General features: G+C 38.1%; 1 protein-coding gene and 1 pseudogene across 2 annotated transcripts in view; both read right to left on the bottom strand.

The window, feature by feature from the left end:
• The window catches only part of LOC103156109 (vitamin D3 receptor A), a 126,928-nt gene that overhangs the window by 94,831 nt on the left and 6,594 nt on the right, over window positions 1–25,503 (bottom strand). The gene's annotated exons all lie outside the window — the stretch shown is intronic.
• Window positions 13,356–15,150, bottom strand: LOC107833824 (general transcription factor II-I repeat domain-containing protein 2-like; annotated as a pseudogene).

Here is a 25,503-nt window from a genome sequence, read left to right as displayed (position 1 = left end):
CATTATCTATGTCTGGAGTGAATCTGCATGTGGGTTAGAAAGTTAAACCCCAATATGACAATTTTCCCTTGTGCTGATTGGCTTACCCCAAGGAGCAGAAGTAAGGAAGACTGTAAATATTAGCTTTTGTTGTAGTGCTAGATGGTTCCCACTGAGCGTATTAATGTGTAATGAGATATGATTGGTGTTTAAAATATCCTAATAGGAAGTTATGTGTTTTCAAATTACAAATTATCAGCTATAACTGAGAAATTACTCATTTTTTATTTTTAGACAATCACCTAAAAAGTATATAGTGAAATATTGACTTGAGCAATTAGGACAAAATTACACATATATACATATTAAATTAAAACTGACTCAAAGATTCCTCACAAATTAAGACATTAGTGAAGAAGCCTTCAACATAAACTACTAATCCAGATCTAAAGCTGGAGTTATTTCACAGTACATACTCAGATCTATATAGAGCGAGCACGAGGTTACATTGGGACAAGTATATGGAAAAGCTTCAACTTAAACCACACTCTGCCCCTTTATAAAATTACACAAAATCTGAAAACAAAAAAAAAGAAAAAAAAAAAAAAAAAAAAAAAAAGCTTTTTCCACCCACTACCTGGCATCCACTTACAAGTGAAAATAACAGGGCTTAGTGGAAAACAACAGTGTCTGACAGAGAAAATGACTCATCTCACTCCATCCCTCCATTTGCTTGCGTTCTACTTTCCTCTCAACTAGTTAACCACTCCGGCACATCCCGTACCTAAAAACACTGCTAATCTCCAATGACAACGGAGACACCAACAGTCGGTACGGCGCGCTTGCCTTCGATTCCCAGAACCCACGGGACTGACAAACAAATCTGTCTGGGTCAAACCAGAACTGATTTAAGGGACGTTATAGCGTTTGATTAAAATTAGATTTCAAAAGCTGGAGGAAAATAGAAACATTGGTGGAGGAAACATCTAAAAGCCAGAATGCTAAATTCAAATCATATAGACATATGACCGGCCGATGAAGGAGGAGCCACAGGAAATGCTCATTTTGTTCTCTAGTGTCAGTGATTCAAACAGAAGTTTATGAACTTCTGCTACAGCTCAGCTGAATTTGGACTTTTGAAATAGAATAAGTTAAAATTAGCATAACATAAAGTAACTTTACAATGGTGGTGAATAAATAATTCAATAGAACTTTTATATTTTACAAAAAATATAAAATTTACATGGAAAACAGGTTAATGTTTGCTCTTAAACATTCTAATTTGAGATATTGAAAAATGAAATAAAATATCAGTCGTGCCACACTAATAAAACCTGATCATTGAAGATGATTGAGTGACAAATTTTTTTTTTTTTTGCTTAACTTTGTGGTTTTAGTTTATTGCAAACAGAATCTGTTGAGAATTATGAATTATTAATTAATAAGTAAATGGCTGGGTACAGCTCAACGCCAGAGGAGGGATGTGAAAATAATAAATATAAAAAAATTTTTTGGCTGTTGATCACAAAATCAATGCCAGTAAAATATGGTCATTTTGTCATATTTTGAAACAGATATTCAAGTTATAGAATCTTTTTTTTTTGTTGTAAAGTTCAGATGATGACTAGAGTAAAGAAAGTTAATCAAATCACTTGTAACAAAGTATGTGTGTCTGTGTAGGTTGGGGGGCTAAAAGTCACAGTGTGCATTTCCATGAAATAGAAAACTTTCCAATTCAGAATTTACTGTAGAGATTCAAAGCCAGAATGCTAAATTCAAACATTTTACCAACAAACCATCCACATTAACTTTGTTTTAGCTAAATAAACAAATAGTTTGCAAACGATGTAAAATTAAACAGAAAAGTGAAATAAACAGAAACTAATGAAAACAGGAGAAAAAAATGCATGCAAGCCAACAACTTTTTCAATGTTTTCATTCCATACACTCAAATACATCATGTTCTACTGTTAATTTAAATAAAACTTGATTTGAAGGGAGTAATGGGTTGATGCATAAATGGGATAATCTTGTAATTCCTTTCTTTTCTGTTGGATTTAAAAACTATTACAAAATCCGCAGCACAGTTGTTGCTTGTTGATGTGTTAACATGGTTTAAAATTGATAAATTTATGTAGCTTAAAATTGAAATGAGCAGGTTATACTAAATTTTTAAATCTGCCTTAATCAAGCCTGACTGATGCATCTGCAGAATGTTTGGTTAAAATAATGTACAGAAATCTGACATTAAAGCAACATTAAGGTGGTTTGCACTAGATTTCAAAGACAAACTTCTTCATTTCTTGTACTTTCTAATCTTTACTTTTCCAGTCATTTCAGCTACGGATTGAGAAACCACTACTCTGTTAAAAGAAAAAGAAAAAAAAAGACTGTGCAGGCAGTAGAGGAACTACAGCAGGGCCCCAAAAGAAGGGTCAGCAGTATGAATACACTCATGCAACTATGACGCAGTAGTTCAGCAATGTGTACACAGCTTGCTGCTGGTGAGAAGACAGCATCAATTTCAAATGTTTCCTGAGCTTTTATTTAGAGTCAGAGCTGAAACAATCATCGTAGGGATTGTGTGAGGCAGCCAGAAGCCAAAACACACACAAGAGGATAGCCATCTCCTCTCTAATTGGCTGTGAGGAGTTTCTGATGGACTCAGAGAAACCCCAAATCTGTTTCTGGATTCTTTTTATTGTGAGAAAAAAAAACTAAATCAAAGCAGATTAACAGTCTCTGTTGCTTTACAAACGTATCACTTAAAACAGAGCTGTTCAATAAAAATTATTAAAAAAAGAAAAGATCTTCGCAGCTAGTGTTTGGAGAGACGTTTAGGAGCACATCTGTCAAACTGTGATGGCTGTATTTCAAAGAGGCGGTCTGATTTGCTGCATGCAAAAGCAGACTGGATTCTGAGTGACAGCTTTCGACCGTTTTATGACCAGTAAAACTGTAAACAAGTGGGCCGGAGGGAGGGAGGGCGGTGAGAAGCGTTCGCCGGCTCGGACGTCGCCTTTCTCTGCCTTCCCGCTTTGTTTCACTTCTACAAATCTGCATGAATGAACAGAAGATAAAACAAAACAAAATGTGCAAATTACAAAGAAGGCTGAAATCTTCCACTCTATTCCGCCAGACATGAGGTCGTCTGAGAAATAAATACATGCGCAAAACGGCAAAACCGCAGCCAACTGACAGCGCATGGGAGAAGATGAGAGTCTGAAGGGACATAAATCATGTCCCCCGTTTAAATTGTTGCGGCTGTTGAGTTGGTTGCTTGTTTTATATGGGTAAACAACTATAAATCCTTGCAAAACAAAACCGCTTTCCTTTGTTTTCAGCAGCCCTGTCTTTGCAGACGATACCATGGAATCAAATGGAAGTATGTTAATCAGAATGAGGCTGCATACCTAACTTTATAGTCATGCTCACAACAGGCAGGAATCAAATTAAAAACATTACAAGGCATTTTTTTTTAATCAAAAAAAGATTGAGACTGGAGGGAAAGAAAATTCACAAAATTCTGTTTCAAATGCGAGAATGTTACCCCTCTGCTTCCAGATAACCTGAAACCAACATCAGCTGCATTTGCCTGGCCTCACAGTTGACAAATACCATCTGCTGTTTGCTGTTAGAGCCACTCTGAGGCTACTGGGAAAGTGCAAAGTTGTGAATTGATCTGAACTCATTTAAAACTTATTTATAAGCCGATAAGATGTGGAGCTATCTTCTCTCCTCACTGTTGCTGCTTTTTATCTTCTTAAAAGAGAACATCTGATTGGATTTTCTGACTGAAATTTTCAGCAACCATCAAAACATGGTAACTAAATTCCATTTTTTCCATGAAGTAAATGAAAAAGTAAACAACATATAGCCAAAGAATTCCACATATAATTCAACTTCAAAAAATATAACTAAGTGTTGCTGTTTAGCAGAATATTGAGTGCCTTTGCGAGGTATTTGAAAACATTTCTCCAACAAACAAAAACCATTCTTTATGTGCATTATATACCCAGCCATTAGCACAGCATGAATATCCATGATTCTGTTTTAGGGGTGGGTATTTATTGTATTGATAACATTTATTGTGATAAATTTATTTTCATGATAAAGTTTTGATTTAAAAACTCTCCTTATTGTCAGGATTTTATTTTTTACCATTTTGTCCACTGTATGGATAAATGGATATCAAATATCAATAAATTGCAGTTTAGTGACAGAAATCACACTTTATGTGACTAGTATCCTGAAAAAGCATATTATAAATAGCAATATTTGTGTTTCTAGGGCTATGATTACTGTCACACAGTCGCAGTCATATAGCTACTTAAAAAGAAGCAATAGTTCTTATTGCTACCTTTATTGTTATCCCAATATTACCACAAAATATCATGATAAAACTTTAAGTCCATATCGCCCAGCCCTATTCTATGTCAGCTTTCTCACAGCAGATCTACTCGAGTCCTGGGATGTTTCCTGGGAAGTCTAACTCTGAGAACTGTACTCTGACAGAAACAGGTGATACTAATATAATTAATCATGTGAAGGTCAGGTCAACACTTTGACTGGGGTAGGAATGGACAGTTTTTGGTATCAAAAGGTAAATCTTTTTTTAAAAATGCATAGCGTTAAAACTGTAAAAAATGTTTCCACACTTTGAGGTCTTTTTGAAGTGACAGGTGTTTCAGCGAGCTGCATGGAGCTAGCACAGTATCTCAATGCTCCACATATACTCCCCTCCCCTCCTGTTGCTGTGCACTGTGGGTAAACTTATGAAAAAGCACCGACCTTTATGAGTTTGACAGTGTAGAAATACTTGTCCTCAAACTACAATTTGTGTAGTGAAGGTCAATCTACTTGGTTATGTTCAACTTCGGGGCTACTGGTAGAATTACTACGAGTCTCTGACATCATGGAGGATGCCTTACACTTGACGCTCTGCCTGTTTAAGAGTCTTGATTTGAACCAGCCTCTTGTTAGCTGTTGGTAACTTGCATTTGAGTTTGGTCAGAGATTAGTTCACGCTACTCAACCAGTTCAGATCAGGGTCAAAAAATTCAAACACGTTTCTTTGACTGCAACTGATGCTGATTCCGGTCAGTTCCCTTCACAGACTCACAAAATCCAGTCTTCACCCCATCTCATACTAACAGATTTTTGTGCTGACTCAGCTGCAGACTGAGACGGAATTTAACCATCTGGGAATCTGATGTAAAGCCAGGCAAAAATCAAAGAAAAGTCCTAAAGGGGTCAAAGTCTAAAAAGGAAACAACAGGAACTAAACTCTATAGAGAACAACTAAAGTATGCAACTTTGTGACAAATCCCAAAATGACACAAAAAGCACAAAGTCCTAAATATAACATTTTACAAACAAGTAGTGTTTGCAGTTAAAATGCGTGAACAATGTTTTCAAAAACACAGTTTCCCTCACATAGGTGCACACAGATTTGTTTCCTGTTTTGAGGGAATTAATTTAGCTTACCTCCCTGGTACACCCAACTCTGATTGGCTTGTAGTACCTGGTGCAGTAAAGTCTGTGTGATAGACACACTGGATAGATTGATGTTTATGCTTTGTAAATAACAGTTTTATGTCTTATAAGCTTTAAGATGATTCTTTTGTAACCAAGAAGGACAAATATGACAGAAGTAAAGCTGTTTGTTTCCTTTTCTGTGAGTGAAAAGCATGTTCAGATGATCTGAGGTCTAGCATCTTAGCATAAACAGTTCGAAGCATTCCACATTAGACCACAACAGGAAGAAAGAAAAACACATTTGTTGCTTTTGGTGCTTGTTGAATATTATTGCCCCGCTGCACTCGCATAAAACTCAGAACTATGCATAATCAAAGGGCACCCGGACTTTACACAGTTCACCCAATACAAATGTGGAAAAGCCTTTAAATGCTATCAATCTCAAGGTCACTGCTACATTTCAGCTCAACTGTGCAAAAACAAAATTGCACAATAGCACTATACAAATACTCGATATCTGCTGCATATAAAAATCTATTTCAAAGTTATTTTCAAGTTTCCAACATGGTTTTGTGAGTATGTTTTTTTTTCCCTCCAAAATGGAGTTTTTGTCATTCATGCCAGTTCAACCCACTGACCTGTGTTTTACTGAGGACTGCTTCCAATTACAGCTAGCTAAAAAAAAGGCCTTGGAAATGTGTGAAATCATTTGTTGCAACATTATGTTTAATACCTCAAAACTTTGGGGGGAGATTTTACGTAAATTAAAAAAAAAAAAAATTGTTCCTCAGGATTGTAGCTCATCAGACGTGAAGAAGAGAAAGAAATGTATTACTTTTTTCATCTTTGTAAATACTGAAAATATTTTTAGATCCAAAATTGTTTATATACTCAGTAGATTAAGCTATTGAAATATTTTCCATTCATCCAAGAGGTTTGTGACAGGAAAATATTCAGGCAACTCCCCCAAAGGAAAATGCGATGTACATTTGCCAACATTTGTCAAAAAAAGAAAAGAACAATATTATTATTATGTGTACTTTAACAAAATTGCTATGTTGAAGGTCAGTTATACCCTTTTTATGAATTCACTGCATGTCTCTACTGATATGGTGATGAGTTCCAAGTCTTTGAGGTTGGAAGGGCTCATTGCCATCACCCTAATGATAGGTGGACAATATGGACCTCAAGTTTTATCTCAATATTTTGTTGTACTATAATAATAGTACAACAACTATTTATTGCTTCTTTTTGAAGTAACTGTATGGATGTGGCTGTGTGTCACAGACATCATAGCCCCACTAACACAAAAACTGCTCCTGAAAAACAGTCCCATATGTAACGCAATACCAGTCACATAAAGAGGTGTGATCTGCATCACTAAACTGAAGTAAGAGGAAAATGATGCATGACTTTAAACATTTAGATATATAAATCAACATGTGTGCATTTGTATTCAGCCTCCTTTACTCCACCTGTCTCCAGTTTAGTCTACGTCCAAATCCAGATGTTCAGGGAAATTTCCACAAGTTTGTTTGAGAACATTAGAGAACAGGCTGCAGAACATGAAAGCAGGATTATGTTATAAAACAGTAGCCCAAGCTTCAAACATCTCAGACATACCTCCAGAAGACTTGCATCTGTAACAGCATCAACGGTGGTAAAGAAAGGTGCGCTGAATACAAATGTGCCCCAGTCTTTTCACATTTCTGTCTGAAAGGAGTTCCTTCACAATTGTGCACTACTATGCGTTTGTCTATCACATATAATCACAATAAAACACATTGAGATTTGTGGTTTTAACATGGAAAAAAATGACCAAATTCAAGGGACATGAAAGCTTTATTAAAGCAGTGTAAACTTAGTTTGACCATTTCTCCCAGACAGTTTTACTCAATGATACTTTGAATTGGGTATTTTCATTTTAAATAAAGCAATACAACTATGAATGCAAGTGTTGAGTCACTCATAAAACATCTTTAAGAAGGGAGAGGAGAGTCATCGTTTTCCCACCTTCGTATGTCAGGGAAAGAAAAAGAGAAAAAAAATCAGTGCAGATGACAACGCCCAACAGCAGCTCTAGGCGGTAAGCAATTATGAATGATGACAGCTTGTTTCCTTTCTATGCAACTTCAGCCACATGGCCACTAACAACACACAAAACAAAACATACTGCATTTCACCAAGTCTTACAATTCAGGGCAGCTTCAAATCAAACCTTAACCAAACTATATTTGCTGCCTGGTAACCCCATTTTTGCTTACGTGTTCTCCGTCCGACCTCACATAAAAACATGCAATTCAACTGTTAGTACCAATTCACAGGCAGTAGCTAAGCACATATTACAGTAAAAACATGTTGACTGACATACAGACACATAAAGGCATTAATAACCCAAGCGAACACACAAAATGTCAAACGAAATGTAAAGAGACCACCCATGCATATGGCATACAATCACTTTAATAAGCTTTTAGTATTTTGTGAAAGGCAGTGATTACTATCAATTTTAGCTTGCTGCCATCTTTTGTGTTATTGGTAACTATGGGGAATAATAAGGAATAATGAATGTCTGTAAAGAGAAAACACTACTGTTAAATTTTATTACATCAAAACAAAGCCACACATTTATATAGCAGAAGAATAATTTCTTTTCTGAATGGAATTAAATAATCTGATTAATTGTGATGAATCGATTAATGAAATAACAAATTTAGTAAATCAAACCAGAGGTGGAAATTAGCACCCGCCACTGGCCAAATGCAGGTAAAAAATATGAAGTGGCGTGTAAATTGGAGCAACACACCCCATTGAACAGAAAAAAGAAAAAGCTGCTTTCAGTTTGAACTTCTGTCCAGGGGAGGACTGACCGTCTGGAGTCCAGACTGATGCACAGACTGTTCATATGTGCATCAGTCTGCACATGTGGATTGTCATAATTCAACAAAAAATAGTAAATGAAATATAATTTTTATGACCACAACAGCCCATTGGTTGATTTTATTGATGGACATTGGGCTTATCCAATGAAATCCCTCAGTCCTCCTTGGCCCGCCCCTCCCCTCCAAGGTTATAAAAAGCGTCATTTCAGCTAACCAGAGTCTGAGAAAAGTGAGTGAACACAAGATGGGGTGGGTCAGAAAAACTACAACAAAAGCTAAAAAGTACATAAGCCCATTCAGAAAAATGTGTCAAACTAACCGATATGTTAATTACCGCACAAACTTTGGCCGCTGGAGAAGATTCAGTAAGAGGAGGGAGAATTAGCAATTCAGCAGATTTATTATCGTCGGAGGAGCATGATGACGTGACCAGGAAAAGATTGATGAAGAGTTCAGAATAGCTGCTGCTGCCCAGTAAGGAGTGGAAATGTTCATATAGAGGCAGAGTTTCATGCAGAGAGGAGGGCAGGTGTGTGTGTGTGTGCGCGTGTGTGAGAGAGAGTCCGGATAGGAGAAGCCAACACTAACCAGGCAGCCAGAAAAACACTGGGATAACATAGGAATGATGATGGCCCGTGGAATTAATAATGAACACGTTTTGAGATGTTTTTAGTAATAAGAATAATTGTGAATTTCAATAGAAAACATAATAAGTAACAGGAAAAAATAGAACAGTTAGAAAATGGCTATTGATGCCATTTAAAAATGTTTAAAAAGTTAGTAGACACATCTTGAATAAATACTATCTGGGGGACTTGTAGCCAAAATGTGAAAATGTTCAACATAGTAAATGACTGCAGGGTTTCCCCCAGAAAACTTGCTAAGCCCGGTGGTGGGGGCGTCGAGGCGGTCCACCGGCGGTCCACCGTGTTTTTGTATTAAAAGATGTTAAGTTGACAGAAAATATTAAAGTATGACTGTGTAATTATATGTTACAGGAAAACATCTCCAGTGAAATGCTATTTAAACCTGCAACTAGTCTAAAAACAACAAATTTGCACTTCTGTTTAATCCAAATTAAGTCAACAGCTCCATCAGGCCCCCAAGAGCTTCAGGGGCCCCATAAATCCTAATATTTTAAAACAGACCACAGATACATAAATGTAACAATTGTTTATTGAGATTATCTATACTGTTAAAACTTCATTCAATTTCAGCATACATAAATTAAAAGATTTTAAATTGTTTAACATTTAAATGCAAGATTTTAAGGAGCTGGCAAGTTTACTTTGTAAAACTTCAAACAATATTCATAGTTAGAATGTTTTGTTACCATAGCAACAATCTGATGCTGTGAGTTTAATCTTTGAATTTACAAATACAAATTAGTAAACTGCGATTATAACTTATTGCTTTTTAGGCTGGCCAATTACACTACTCCCTTCTCCCATATTTCACTAAATCTAACACAGAAGCTGTTAGAGGTGCTGATGATTTTAGCAGCTAGAGGGGCCCCTAAGTCAAAGTCTGCGCAGGGCCTCATGCAACCTTGGACCAGCCCTGCATGATGAGTTAAATCTGCTACACTGCGCAGAGATACGCAACAAACGGGAGTTTTGGCTTTAGTAGCTCTTCCATTTCGTGTCTGTTGAGTTTTAATTGTCACAGAAACTATTCTGGTTGGTCGAGTTCATGGGACTCGACCGTGCCCGATGGTCACGAGTTTCTCAGATCTCCGTGCGGCCGTGCGCATTAACTCTAAGTAGACAACACATTTGATATGGTTTGATGCATCGTGTAACTGGAAAAATAATAATAAAATAATATAAAATCAGCGTGATGCGTGACTCCGAGGAGAGCGCGAAAGCTCCTCACCGGGCTGAACCTGCATGATGTGGTTAGCGCTGCTCGTTATCCACAAAAGCTCTGGCCAACGGGGACCACAGACATAAACTTTACAGTGAAGACAGACAGAGCCACACGCTGGGCAGCGTGTTGAGATGTAAACGCCCCATATAATTGTTCGTTCACAAAGATAAATCATTCTCACTGCTCCACAATGCGCACCTCTGAATACGCTACAAGTTATTCCTGCGGTTCACATAGAGTTGCACAACCAGAGCTAACGCGACGGGGTTTAAACTCTTACCTAGAGTTCTCCAAAGGATCATAATTCCACACAGTAGGTTGATGTAAATATTCATACAGGTCAGCCTGTGTTCAGTTTGAGTGAAAGGAGGCGCACGCGATCCCGCTGAGGTAAAGCAGCGGCAGCGAGCGAGGCAAAGCGCAGAGGCGCCAGAGGTGTGATTGGTCCGCGTGCTGTCGGGTTTAAATGTATAAACTATAAACCTATCTATTATAAACCTATCATTTAGGAATAAATCTGCTCTGCTAGTGAAATGCTCAGAGCAACAGAGACGCTTGCAGCCTGGCATTAAAAAAAATAAAAGAAAATTTTTTTCTATTTATTTTCCTCGAAACGTAAACAAGCAACGCTTAGCCTGGCAGCGAGGCTAGTAAAGCATGGCGGGCCGCCAGGCTTATAATACACTGGGGGAAACCCTGGACTGCAAGAATATTAGGATTGTGTACTTAAAGTTTGCTGTAGTAATTATTTCAAATTAACTTATTGCACTCCACCTCTGTTCAGGTGTCCATGCTTTGTAATTTTAAATTAGTCTGTATACTTATAAATGTATGGTAAACTTATTGTCAGTAAATCAGTTTTTATATAGTTAAGAATAAATCAATTAGTTTATATAATTTGCTTGTACTGGTGGGGTTTGTAATTGAAAGAGGGAAAAAAAAAAAAAAAAAACAGTGGCTGCTGAAATGTCTGAGTGGCCGGTAAAAAGTTTTCTCTACCAGCCACTGTGGCTGGTGGAGAAAAATTTTAATTTCCTCCCTGAATCAAACAGTTAACTGCAGCATACAGACTCTAAAAATGCAACTGGATAAAAGGGCAACACAGCGAGAGAAGTAACTAAGCCAAAACTGTATTAAAAAAAAAAAAAAAAACTTTCAATAAATATGACCCAGAACTCAACAGGCATCGTTTAGCCTGATTCAAAATCTGTTAAAAAAAATCTCATATTAAGCACCTTATCCAATCAATTAGTTAATTCACAAAGTAATCAACACATCAGCCTCACACTGTATTCAAGCTTCAGAGGAACCTAAAAGCTAAGCCTTGATGACACAGTGCCTCATTTATTGGGGTGAACCAAATGAAACACAAATGAGTCACTCGTATATGTTCCTCTTCCCACAGATAGATGCTTTTGGTTTGCACAATCACACAGACCAAACAAAAATGCCTAGGTTTGAACACTGCGGCAGATTGACAAATCTGAGCTGAGTAAAGAGAAGGGAGGCAATGTTTGACCAGTTGTGACAACTTCAGATGATCTAATATGTCCTGCATATGTAAACATAAAACAGGCCAAAACAAAGGCGGAAGTTGAGATTTTATGTTTAGCATCAGCTTTCTTTCACAGGATCCATCAGATGTTTGAATATATGTGTAAATTAGCATGAAGAAGCCAATGAGGAGTAAGTAGGAAGTACATTAGGAAACAGAGGATACTGACTTACTGCATGTAAAGAATGACTGCAGCAGTGCACCTTGGGCATGCACAAATGGCAAGACTAATTGTTCCACAAACAGGATGACATGGGTGGAGCTTTCTGTGGGGGCCTGTTAAGCTACAACCAATCTCCATCAGTGGGCTTGTCTCTTCCTTTCTTGCACTGCAGCAGTACAAGGAAAAAAATGAAATAAAGAATGATGGCTAAAGAAAAAAAAAAGGTTGAGGGGAATGGTAAGCAGTTCACACAGCCCCTTATACTGGCCCTCCACAGACAGACACAGAAAAAGAAGCTAGATGGCGGACAGAAGCTGAGTCTTTGAGAGGGTTTTAAGTAGCCCTCTGAAAGCAGGGCAAGTCTGCACAACGGCCAAAAGATGGGAACATGGTTCTTTGAAGAACGCAGGACAAATTGAAAATCAAACGACTTTATTGATCGCCCTCTTTTTAGGGTCCATGTTTTTGAAGCATTAAACTTAATCTATTCCCAAATAAAAATCCTGCTGCACTGGCAAGAAAGAAATCTGTACATCTCACATGGTAACATACATTAAAGTATTAGAAATAGGGCTGTGTAATAATATCGATTTTGCGATATATATCGATATTTTCTTTCCTAGAAAAAAAATTGATATTCATCCGTAAGTATCGTAACATCCAACTGTAACCCTGCTCACTTACTGCTTGCATCACTGGGAGAGTGATTAGGTCATCCAGCCAGCAGTGTCGCTGTAGAGCAGGGATGTCAAACTCAATTGCACAAGGGGCCAAAATTCAAAATACACTTAACGTCGCGGGCCAACCAGGATAAACATTTATTTAACACACTTAAACTTAATGTTTTTGGAACATAAATATGAATAAAAACAGCCCTGCCAGCATGCCTAGGTGGGCCCCATGTGGGGAAAAGGAGGGCAGGCCATATGGGTCCCATATGGGTTTGTCCGCGGGTTCCACGATGGCCCCACATGGGTTTGCCCATGTAGGGCCACAGCCCACATGGGCCCTATATGGTGGTGGCCCACATGGGTTTGTCCATTTAGGGCCCATGTAGGGCCCATGTGGGGCCTTCGTGGAACCCGCGATGGCCCCTCGTGGAACCAAGCCCTCCTTTCCCCCACATGGGGCCCAACTAGGCATGCTGGCTGGGAGACAGGAATATTAAATTTAAACATTAAATCACTTATACAGTATTTATTATTTTTGCTCTAAATAAAAAATATCTTGTTAAATTATACAACTTAGATCTTAACTTAAACAACTTAACATTAAAATAACATTCAAATTCCTTTGTTCCTATGTCAATGTATATATTAAAAAAGTAAACTTAAATATCCCAAAAGATTTTGCTCTCCTTAAAAGTATCTCCCGTCAAAAGTAGAGATATGAACATGCTACAACACCTGGAAATATACACTACATAAAATATGTACTTTCCAGAAATAACAATTCTAATCATTCCGTTTTCTTTGCTCTTATGACTCTGATTTGATCATTTGCTCTGATCGCAGCCAGACACCTGGCATCTTTTTTGGCAACAAGTTGGTTTATGTTTGGTGTGAAGTCCTGTGTTATGGAGATTCTCAGGATGGACTGCAGGTGGTCATCAGCGAGACGACTTCTGTGTGCCGTTTTGTTAATCTTCATCACTGAGAAGAGCTTCTCACACAGATATGTGCTCCCAAACATGCACAAGGTTCAAGCTGCATGAAGACTGAGCTGGGGCATTGCTGCAGGGATAGAGTGAATGAACTGTGCGGGCCCAGCAGTGTCATACTTTGCCTTCAGTGTCCCATTACACTGCAGCTCAATCAGTTCCATCTGAATCTGCGCAGGTGCAGTTTCAACATCAACGGCAAAGGCAAATGGGTTGCGAAGCAACTCAAAACTTTTTTTTGTGCTTCAAAGTCACTAAACCACCGTGCGAACTCAGCGCGTAGTGTGCTCAGTTTGTCGGCAAAGTGCGTTTTGGGGAACACAGTTGTGCTGACTTGGCTCAACATTACTTGGCAACAGGGAAAGTGAGGCAAGTTGCATTGTTGCATTTGTGTCTCCCATAAAAGCAGCTTCACTTGAAACGCCTTCACCGCGTCATACATGTCAGTGATCATGCGGTCACGTCCCTGGAGCTGCAGATTTAAGGCGTTAAGATGAGCTGTTACGTCAGCCAGAAACGCCAACTTGCACTTCCATTTTTCATCTCTCAAAACGGTGGAGTCTTTTCCTTTACTGTCCATGAACTTACAGATTTTGTTGCTGAGCTCAAAAACTCTGTTGAGAACGTTTCCCTGACTTAGCCAACGCACCTCTGTATGATAAGGAATGTCGGCAAATTCTGAATCTATCTCCTGCATAAAGGACCGAAACTGCCGATGATTTAACCCTTTAGCTCGGATAAAGTTTACGGTTTGTGTTACAGTTCTCATTACATGGTCCATTTTCAGGACTTTGCCACATAGTGCTTCCTGGTGTATGATGCAGTGATATGCTGTTAACTCACCAGTACAGTTCTCCTCCTGCATCTTCACTCGCATCCTTCCCACTAGTCCACATTTTTCACTGCACATAGCTGGTGCTTCATCAGTTGTAAGTCCAATAAGTTTGTCCTAGGGCAGTTTCATGTCGGCTACACTTTGGGATACGTTTTCAAAAATGTCTTTTCCAGTCGTTGTCCCTTGCATTGATTTAATGTCCATTACTTCCTCTGTTACACACAAATTGAAGTCCACTCCTCGGATGAAGATAGCCAGTTGGGCAGTATCAGTCATGTCAGTACTTTTATCCACAGCAAGAGAGTAGGCAATGAAGTCTTTGCTTTTTTCACTCAACTGTGCTCTTAAATCAGTGGCCATCTCACAAATTCGATCAGTAACCATATTTCTACTCAGGCTTATATTTGCCAGCATCTGCTTTTTGTCTGGACATAAGACATCGAACACCTTGATCATGCAGCTCTTCAGAAATTCTCCCTCCGTAAATGGCCGGGCTGATTTGGCGATCTCCTCTGCCACGATAAAACTTGCTTTCACAGCAGCTTCACTTTGAGATTTTGCACGGGTAAAAAACGTCTGCTGGAGTGCCAGATTATCCTTTAACTCTTCTGCTTTCTGTTTCTTCTGCTCTGCATCCAGGTCTTTCAGGTTATCCTTATGTTTTGTCTCGAAGTGCCGTCTTAGATTGAATTCTTTAATTACAGCCACATAAGCGCCACAGCCTCCCATCGGTTATTAAAGGCTCTGTTTTCAGAATCAACTTTTCTCTTCGCCATTGTGAGGGGTATCTTCAGCTACCAGCTATCTGCGCAATATCTTGTAATAGCAAGACTGAATGGACGCGGGAGGTGCGCAGCAAGGCAGCTGAAGCGTTGCATTGTGGGATGTGTAGTTCTGTTCAGTATTGTGTTATCAGCGCGGCAGTGACTAAAACGTCAGAATATGACGTATAGGGATGAGACAGCATTGTTCATATCGACGGGCCATTAATGACAATAATGTAAAATGGTCTTGCGGGCTGGATATGATTACACGGCGGGCGTGAGTTTGACACATGTGCTGTAGAGCATTTCTGCCAAGTTACCCGCCTAGTAGATACTTGATTTACACAGAACTGCAGGCAGTGTAATGGCGGCAAATACCCAAGAGGATGAGGCTAAAGAGCAGATGACCCGCTACAGGGAGGCAGATCTCTTGGAAGTAAAAGAGGATCCACTGGTTTGGTAGAAGGAGCACCAATATGAGTATCCACTCCTGTCACACCCTGCTAAAAGGTACCTCTGCATCCCTGGCACCAGTGTATCCTCAGAGAGAGTCTTCTCTACCGCTGGAGATATCATCACTACAAAGAGAAGTGCACTTCTCCCAGAGCACGCTGATCAGATTCTATTTCTAAACAAAAATCTGAGGAGAATGTAGCTCACTTGGTCTGCAGAGTAGACTTTCTGTTCAGAGTTCACTTATTATTCAGGGTCTATCTACAGGCCTTAAGCTGCTCTGCTAAGATGGGTGCATTTGAAGTTAAATGTTCTTCATTACTTGAATTATAGACTGTTTTGGAGAAGTCATATTAAAGTTTACTTACCAAGCACTTAGAGCGATTCCTTCAGATGTTAAGTGTCAAGGTTAAAAAGGTATCAAACTATTCAGTGCAGGGTACTTGGTGCACTTTATTTACTTTACAAATACATGTAAGCTACAGTTTGTACTGTTTCAATTAAAAGAAACATGTTTTCTCACAACTTCTTTCATTCATTTTGTCCAGCTGTCAACTTTAAGTCTGTGTCCATGTCCAACCAGAGCCAGGTTTGTGTAGTTGGTGCTTTTAATCAGTTTTCAGTTAAATTAATTCAATCCAAGTCTATGACACTCACAAAATGTCACCAAAATCACTCTGTCCCTCTAAAATCTTTCAGAAAATCGCAAAAATGTGTTGAATTGTATTGTTTGCTGAATATCGCAATATATATCGTATCGTGAGCAGAATATCGTGTAACGTATTGTGAGATTATTGTATCACTACAGTCCTAATTAGAAATTAGGGCTGTAGTGAAATTGGGGATGCTCCAATCAGGTTTTCTGCTACTGATTCCGATACTGATCACCAATGAGGCCGATCTCTGCCGATCACCTGGATTGATACTATCAGCAGTGCATACGGCGGTTCAACAACGAGAACAGAACCAGCATCTTACACTGCTAGCTCGAAGACTTAAATTATCTTTCAGGTTATTTGTTTAGCTTTCCGAGCGTGATAGTAATCCGGGTGAGTGTTGGTAGCTGTGCGCTGCTTCACTGGCTGCTCCAGATGTCCATTTTCCTGCATTGAGCCTTGATGTAGCCAAACTCTGTCAAATGCTTGTTTTTTTAAATGTCACATTAGATTTGTTGTGTAGATGCATTTTGATGTGCTTCACCCCAAGGTAATTTTCCACCGTAACACGCAAACTTCCCCGTTCACTCTCGGAGTGTTCAAGTTCCACACCACATGCTTATGATTTGTTGCCGTGCACCTGCGCAGTGTGAAGGAAAGAGGAAATAAGCTGCACATGCAGGCTGCGAAGTGAGATACAGGTGATCGGCAACAAGAGACCGTGATCGGCGATCACTGATCATACACTTTTTCACGTTTATCGGCCAATTATGATCGGTGGCCGATCGATCGGCACACCTCTAATAAACAATTATTATGGGCAATATAAAACAATGTTAAAATAAGAATATCTTTTTAGTTTCCTCTTTTTTCTTAAGAAATAAAAAGATTATTATAATTCACATATGTCTACAGAGTTTTATATTTTTGCTTGTGCACACAATCTTGGCCAGTAAAACTGATTCTGATTTTATCCTATTTTTAAAGGAAGTTTTACTGTTTGATGTAAATTTATTGCCAGCAAATCTTTGCAGATATTTTTGAAAATCATAAATGATGCATGAATTTTGTTTACCCCAAACTCTTTCCTTTTTCTCAAAAAAACAAAAAAAAAAAACTGAAATCAAACTCATACTTTTCCAGATATTGACTTCAATCTGCATCAAAAGACTTCGAAGTTTAAAAAACAACAAAAACAACAAACTAAATAGTTTTACCAAATACCAAAGTTCAATATTTTGGAGAGGCTTTCTATTTTAAGACAACATAAACAGCAATTTCAGTCGTCTCAGTTTTTCATCTTTAAAATCAAGAAAGCCATTGTTTATCTAAAGGTAATAACAGCAGTGAGTAAAACTTTCAGTTTGATTTCAATTAGTAAGAAAAAAATAAGAAAAAGAAACATTAATCCCCATTTGTTACTAATTTTTGTTACATTTGTTACATCATATTCAGCCTGCATGCAAACAGGCACAATCCAGCTGGTCATTTGTCAATGTTTTTTGTGGTAAGAGGGATTTAACTTTCTCAAACAATTAGTACCAAATTTGTAAAAACACAAAAATGAATTCATAAACCTTCTTCCTTCTGTGTTTGTTTGGTAATTCCCATGTTGCTAAAACAGTGGTGGATCAATGCCATGGTAGTTTGTGCTCACACACATACAAAAATGCGATTGTGGAATAGCAGGGGCGTGACTGGTTAGAGTGGTGTGTTTTATGTGTGACCCGACAAGCCAACGGGCGTTACTGAAATCAAACCAAATATTATGAATTTTAGCAACTGACTTGAAGCTGTACCTGTGACTCGTATAAAGGTAGGTGCGCTATTGGCTCTGTTCATCTCCATTACAAAATCAGAGGTGCATTGGCTTCCCCTGGTTATTCTCTGGTCGCTTACACTGATATAAAGAAAAAGAGACTATAACTTGAACAAAGCTCTCAGTTTTAGTCAATCCAGTTTCTTGTTAAGAGCTAAAATGAAGAGGGAAGAAGAAAGATTTTCACGTTTTACTCACAGTATGCTAAAAAACAATTAGCATTATTAGCATAGCTAGCTTAACTAAGTAAACAAAAGTCTATGAAAAGAAAATAAATTACCTTAAATGTGAAATTGTCCACATAGTCTCAACATTTCCAAACCATGCATTTTCCTTAGCAAACACAGGTTGATAGCTTGAAAGGACAAACAGTGCAGGTTTGCTGGAACACCTTCTACCTTTCTGTTATCTGCTGAAGCTTTGCTCCATGTCACAGCCTAAATATAAAATCTGTTTCCTTTTAAACGGCCAACTACATTTCTGTGTGTTCTCTGAAACTGAAAACAGTGACAATTTCCACACCACAGAGCGTTGTTGATTGTAAAACTATTTCATTTTTCAGCATCCATATCAATTACTAATGACGACCAATCAGGCTGATAATCATTAAAGGTAAAGGTAATTTTATTTACCGGACCCGGCTCCCTGCCTCCTGGTTCTTCACCCACCCTGGTTGAGTAGATTTTTGTTTGGACTGGTTTTTTTTTTTGTTTTTTGTTTTCTGGACTCTAGTCCCCCATCCAGCGCCCCTCCACCCACCCTTGTTGGATTTGGACTCTTTTCTTTTGCCCTTGAGGAGGGGGTACTGTTATGATCCGTGTTTCTGTATATTTCTTTTTAAGGGTTTTCTGTGTTCAGTTTCTGTCCTGTGAGTCTCTGTCTCTGCGTCTTCCCCGTTGATTGCTTCCCAGGTGTGTCTAGTTACCTGATTAGCCTCCCTGTGTATTTAAGTCCACCTGTTGTCTCTGGTCGGGTCCTTGTCAAATGTATGTCGTATGTCATTCGTCTGCTTGCCACCACAGTCGAACTGTAAAGTCCTGTGTTGGTTCAGCTCTCGTTTTCAGTCCACTGTGTTTCAGTTGCTATCGGTAATTGCTGTGTGCTATCTTTCTGCCGTGCTGCCTGATCTGGACTGTTTTGAGTTTCATTTAATTCATTATCACCATTATCTGGGTCTCAGCGTTCATCCTCACCACAACCACCCACAAATCCTGACAGCAACTCTTAGATGTCTCCCTGGTCCAACACACTTGAATCCAATAGCTAAATCACCTTCTAAATGCAGTCAAGTTCTTCAGAGTCTTGATAATGACCTCATTATTTGACTCTGGTGTGTTGAAGTTGAGACGCATCTAAAAGTTGCAGGAGACCGGCCCTCAAGGCCTGGAGTTAACCACCCCTGGTCTTGTCATTTGTACACAAACTTCTACAAAGGAAAATAAAATGACTGTACACTAAGAATTTAAGCCGTTTTATAGTTAAGCCCTGATTTATCCTGTTTAATTTTAAATCACTCTGGCAAATAAGTAATGAAGAAATGAATCGGGCTGTAACCCACAGGCACAGCTTTTTTCCGGCTTTGCTCTCCCACCCACTTTTTTGAGAATGACATAACTTCAGACCTCTGCTCTTGTGCTTTAGGATGGATAAGAGCTTCTGTAAGCTGATGAAAGTATGTACGCTGAAAAGTACAGTCCAATTTTAAACGTATACAGTCTGGAAAATGTCTGGCTCACAAGGAGCCTAATTTTTCTGCATGATGTTATTCCCCAACACTGCTGTATTAGCCTTCCAGGGCAGAAAAAAAAAAGCACACAGTCTGTCATCAATTGGCTTTCACAAGCGGACGGAGGATCCGCAAAAAAACCCTAATATTTTTCAAGAAGAAACAATAGTGAAGAAATTCTAACATGTTCTAAAGATGTTGGATCACTATTGACTAAAACGTCTTTGATAAATTATTGCACATGGTATCAAAAAAAGGACAGCACAAGACTTTTAAACATTAACTATGTTTCCTATCAGGCTACCATCAGTAATGGTTGTTTTATCACAAAATATGCAATTAAATTTAAATTTGCAAGTAAGGGTGAAAAATAACCTTCACAATTAATTTAAAGATAAACGTACTTTCTTCAAACACTGGAATAAATAGGAAAAATTTGTCAAACAATATATGCGGAAATAATTTAAAATTTTTGTGCAAAATGAATCCTACTTTGACCTTTACTACCAAGATTCACTGACTCAATCTACCAGAATGTTGATCCACTTAGTGTTACACTTTTTGTAGTTCATCTCTCTGGCTTTTATTTTATTTGTGTCACTAACCGAAAATAAAAAAGAAAATTAACAAAAATGTAAGGCCTTATTCTGTCTTGTTCTTGCAAAACCAACAGAAACAGAATTATATAAATACATTCATTGTGAATTTAAACAAGTACAATAAAAACTCTAAAACTCTGCATTTCTGAGCAGTGTCTCAGCGAGTTCTCTTTTATCCAAGCAGCAGATGCAGCTTTGAGAACTGAGCGCCTACCCCTGGCACGGTACCGCTAGGCTTTGCCAGACCACAACGTTTTGCACAAACCTTGTGATCTATGCCAGTGTTTACCACCACAATTCATTCAGATGTGGAGCTCAGAGTTTGTAACTCGATGAGAAGTACACATGTTTCAATCGGTGACCTTAAATGGTGAGGTGAGCCTTTACCGACATTCATCTCATCAAGCACCTTAGGGGATTCGAACAGATCTAATCACATCAGCCACAAGACCAAAGCTCCTACTACACTTCTGCTGGAGCTACACAATTACTTCTCATAAGGAACCCATTAGCTCCTGTTTAGCACATTCACATGAAGGAGGGAGAAGAAGATTGGGATTTATGGGAAGAAAGGAAAGGCAAAAAAAAAAGAAGAAAGTAATTAGACATGCAAGTACCACAGCATAGTCTTTTCTGAGTGTTGTTCCTGAGTTATTCTTCCCATTTTGGACAGCTTTTGAAACCGTCCACGTTTTACTACTTCGAACACCTGGTGTCTGTTTCATCAAAAAAATAAAATACCACACAAGGAGTGATGTGTTATGTTTGAAACATTCAGGAAAACTGGCTGGTATCACCATTACACTGAGGAAAATTCAGGAGGAAAGCAGAGCATTTGAGTTGTTTTTGTAACAAAAGGACAAATGAGGAGATTTCTAAACTGCCGATGTTCCTAACATGGCAGCACAGATTATGTTGTGGATTTTAAAAAGTGTTCCTGATGCTGTGTAAACTGGTAATTAGATCCATTATTATACCTACAACCGGGTTTAACCCGGTCTAACTCAAATTTAAGACATTTTAAGACCTTTTTTAAGACCATACAATTTAACCTGGATCACCACAGAAATACAAAAGAAATGCAGGAGACCAAAAATGTGGACTTTCTGGGGCTCCAAGCAGCAGCTTTGTCCTTTTCAAAATGCACACAGATCTCTAGCTAGCTCATTAGCTAACTAACATTAGCAGCTTGTTGCCGCTAGTCTCAACCACCTTGAGTCACAGTGAGTGAACATTTCTGCACATAGCTCAAACTTATGCCTGACAGACATGTCCCATGAGAAACTATGTAGAATGAGATTAAATAAACCTGCAAAGACAAAATTTAAGACCTGAGATTAAGACCTGCAGTAGGCCTTCAATGAATGTGAGACAATTTAGTTTGAGTTTTAGGTAAATGAATTTGAGACTTTTAAATGATGTGTGGACACCATGTGTAATACTTGAATTCTTAACATCATTGACATAATTTTGATCCATACACTTAACAAAATATAGAATAAGCACATGCAAAAGTTGCTTTCAAGTGCTTTTTGTGCAGAACACTTCCATTTCTAAAGTGTTTTGCACTTATCACCCGTCTTTAATAAGTGACGGGTGAGTTTGTTTTAATCTCCAAATTTCCAAATCACAACTCTCATTTGGGAGTGGATGTATTTGCACATTTGTCTTTCTATTAAGCAAAAGGAAAATGTAGTGGTTCTCTTTCAGCCAGCTGACATGCAATGTGCAGCGACTGGCAATGGAGAGGCAGCCTTGCCCTGCTCTATGCTCCATTCAACTGGAGACAACTCAAGTCACTTTGCACGTTCAGTAGAAGAAACTACAGAAAGGTAGGAAATATTTTAGTAGTTTTGACACCAACCTTTTGAAACCTTGTGACTAATGACTAGTTTGAATATATGGAAGAGACCAGAGAGGACCAAATCTGTTTCATCTCCCTCCGTCTCCCAACGTTGGTCTTCAGCTTTACAGGCAAGAATTAAAATAGTGAAAAGCATTTCAACTGGAACCCTTACTGGTTTTTAATTATTTTCAGTGGTGCATAAATTAATTAGCAAAAGTGGGTCCAATTTTTCAGCTGCATTGATATTCCATGTGTCAAATACACATTTACTCAATATTAATGCTAGCTTAGACTCCAATAATGAAGCGGTCAGATTAAAATAAAACCACAACGCCTCTTGGCATCAAGTAGCAGCAAACTATTACTGAATAGTGACAACTGTTATCACTCATCTCTCTAAACCTATTGTGAACTGGCAACTGCAAATTCATTTTTAACTATGAAGAATGTTTCTGAATATGTAGTCTGTCTCTCAAGTCTCAAGGGGAAGCATCAACCAGCAGGATCCACTATGTGAGGCACGAACCGCAGAAACAAGAGGCCATGGTTATGGTGGACTTGGCTTGAGCTGTCCTGAACATGCCAAAGCCTGGCGGGAAGTGGGGCTACAGGGAGGGGTAAGATGGCTTTGGGAGCCTGGGGGGGCTGAGGGGAGCTGAAGGGTGAAAGTGCACTTCATCGCAATAATTATAACACAAGACATAATAATCAGACCACTGAAACCTTAGCAGAGTACGATTCCTTTATCATCTTTGTTTTCTTGAAGATAGTGAACTGACAGTCATGATCCACATGATCATAATTTATTAAGTAGAAAATTAAAACAGGGCCTCTGGCAATGAGAAAAATGAAGCCCAGCTTAAAAAAAAAAAAATCACCTTTAGACATCAAAAGTTAGGGATGGGCTATAATCACTCAAAGGTTATTACAATATTTTTTGGGAATTTATTGCGGTAACAATAAAAATATGTTATGTTTTCCAAAGTATTTTTAGCCTTTCACCATACTCAAATACTATTGGAACACAAATACTGCTCTATGAGGAAATAAGAATGCACCCAAGATTAAATAGGCTACTTCAGTTGCATAAAGTAGGGCAAATGCTCCACCTGAAAGCACTTTAATTGCATTAAGATCATTGTTTTAATTCAATTTAGTTTAATTGAATTGTACTGAACACATCCTTTCTCATAGTAGAAATTTTCTGTATGACTATACCAGTCTCACTTTCACAACACATTTTGGTCAACTATTCCTTACAAAATTGCTTGAAGAAAAGAAAATTGGCAGACATTTGTTCATTGCAGAGTGACCTTAAGGTGCCTCCACAGCTTTTCATTCAGCTCATGTCTAAACAACAGCTGCAACTGCAACAACTGTTCTTTTTTCCAAGTATATAAAAGAAAACATATAGAAATGATAAAAGATGGCACAAATTACTTGGTCAAATAGAAGTTTTTCTTCAAACTGCTGAAAGCCACTGGAAAACTAACACACAACAAAAAAAAGCATGTATGGGGGTGTGCTGTGTTGGCGCAGGGATTAAGCACAACCCACATATGGAGGCCCTAGTCCTCAACACAGCTGCCGCAGGTTCGATTCCCAGCCTTGGCAACCCTTGCTGCATGTCTTCCCCCTTCTCTCATTACCCACTTTCCTGTCAATTAACTATCAAATAAAGGCCACTAGAGCCAAAAAAAAAATCTTTAAAAAAAAAGTGTGTATAGCTCTGAAGGAATTCACACGTGTGTATACATTTATTTAAAAAGCAAGTCCGCTTCATCTTGACGACTTTCTACACTTGTTCTCATTTTATAATGTACCTACAGCATGAATTAGCTCACTGCCTCTGTAGCTTAAAGTAAAATAGGTGGGAGGGTAGAATCTATAAATGATGAGTCAATTAAGCCTGTCACAATAAGCAATGAATCAATTAATTGCATAATTAAAAAAATTAGCCTGACCATTTGGCCAACAGTTGTTAAAGATTTTAATATCACTGTAATGCCGCCATTTTGAAAGATTTGACACCCAGTACAAAGTACGGTAGTTAGTTTTTGCTCTACCTGCCGCTTTTGCCTTTTTTCCCTGTCTAAGCTGAATGATTATTAGGTAACACTTTATTTGACGGGGTGTGAATAAGACTGACATGACCTCATCATAAACATGACATAACACCTGTCATGAACATGAGTAAGTCTTCATGAATATTTATGATTGTTGTCATAAAGTATCATTCGGTAAATCATGACACTTTTAATACAAAGTTGACATTATTCAAAATGTCTTTGTTATGACAACTTGACATTAACCAAGAAATCATGATCTGACATAAATTTGTCATAATAGTAGTCATAATGATTTAATTATTACACTATCAAAAGCTTCAACAAAACAGCGATTAATATTTCCACTACATTTTGAATAATGTCAACTTTGTATTAAAAGTGAGACTTTATGACAGTCAAATATTCATGAAGACTTACCCATGTTGGTGACAGGTGTTATGTCATGTTTATGACAGTGTCATGTCAGTCTTATTCACACCCCGCCAAATAAAGTGTTACAGATTATTATTTTTTGAAATGCAATTTTGGTTATAGTGACATCATAATCCATTTTAATTATTGTTATTTTGGTTGTTTATTTTGGATATTTAAAATGTCTTGCAGTTTTAATGTTAAATGTGTTTTAGAAATATTTTTTTGAGTAGGTGTAGTCATAAACATGCCATTTTTATTTACATTAGTTGCAAATGGTCTCAAACGACTAAATCATCTTTTATCGCAACAATTTCTGGAAGAATTTATCAACCAGAAAAATTGTAACAGTCAATGACAATGAAAAGTGACAAAATGGTATCTAATGGTCAATACCTTCCAACTGCCTGAATTCCATAAATGTATCATTTACTTGGTCCAAAACACATATTTATACAGCTAGAAATATGACAAAGTACACCAATAAAGTTCAAACATATAAAACAGGGAGAGATAAATGGTGAGTGAGCTAAACTGCTGGTTATGTGTTTACTCACAACAGAGGTACAGCAGCAATAAATATGATCACAATGTCCAAGAACATGGTGAAATTAAGCAAACACACTAATTGTGCCATAAAGCCATAATTTATATCACTGCATTATCTTAAAATTAAAACACATTATCTTCGTAAAGTGATGGTTACACTGGCACTGCAAGGTTGAAAGACTAAAGTATA

Source organism: Poecilia formosa, unplaced genomic scaffold (assembly GCF_000485575.1).
Source record: "Poecilia formosa unplaced genomic scaffold, Poecilia_formosa-5.1.2 Scaffold464, whole genome shotgun sequence".
Taxonomy (NCBI): domain Eukaryota; kingdom Metazoa; phylum Chordata; class Actinopteri; order Cyprinodontiformes; family Poeciliidae; genus Poecilia; species Poecilia formosa.
Note: the sequence above shows the minus strand (reverse complement) of the source record. Positions and strands in the feature narration are given on the sequence as shown.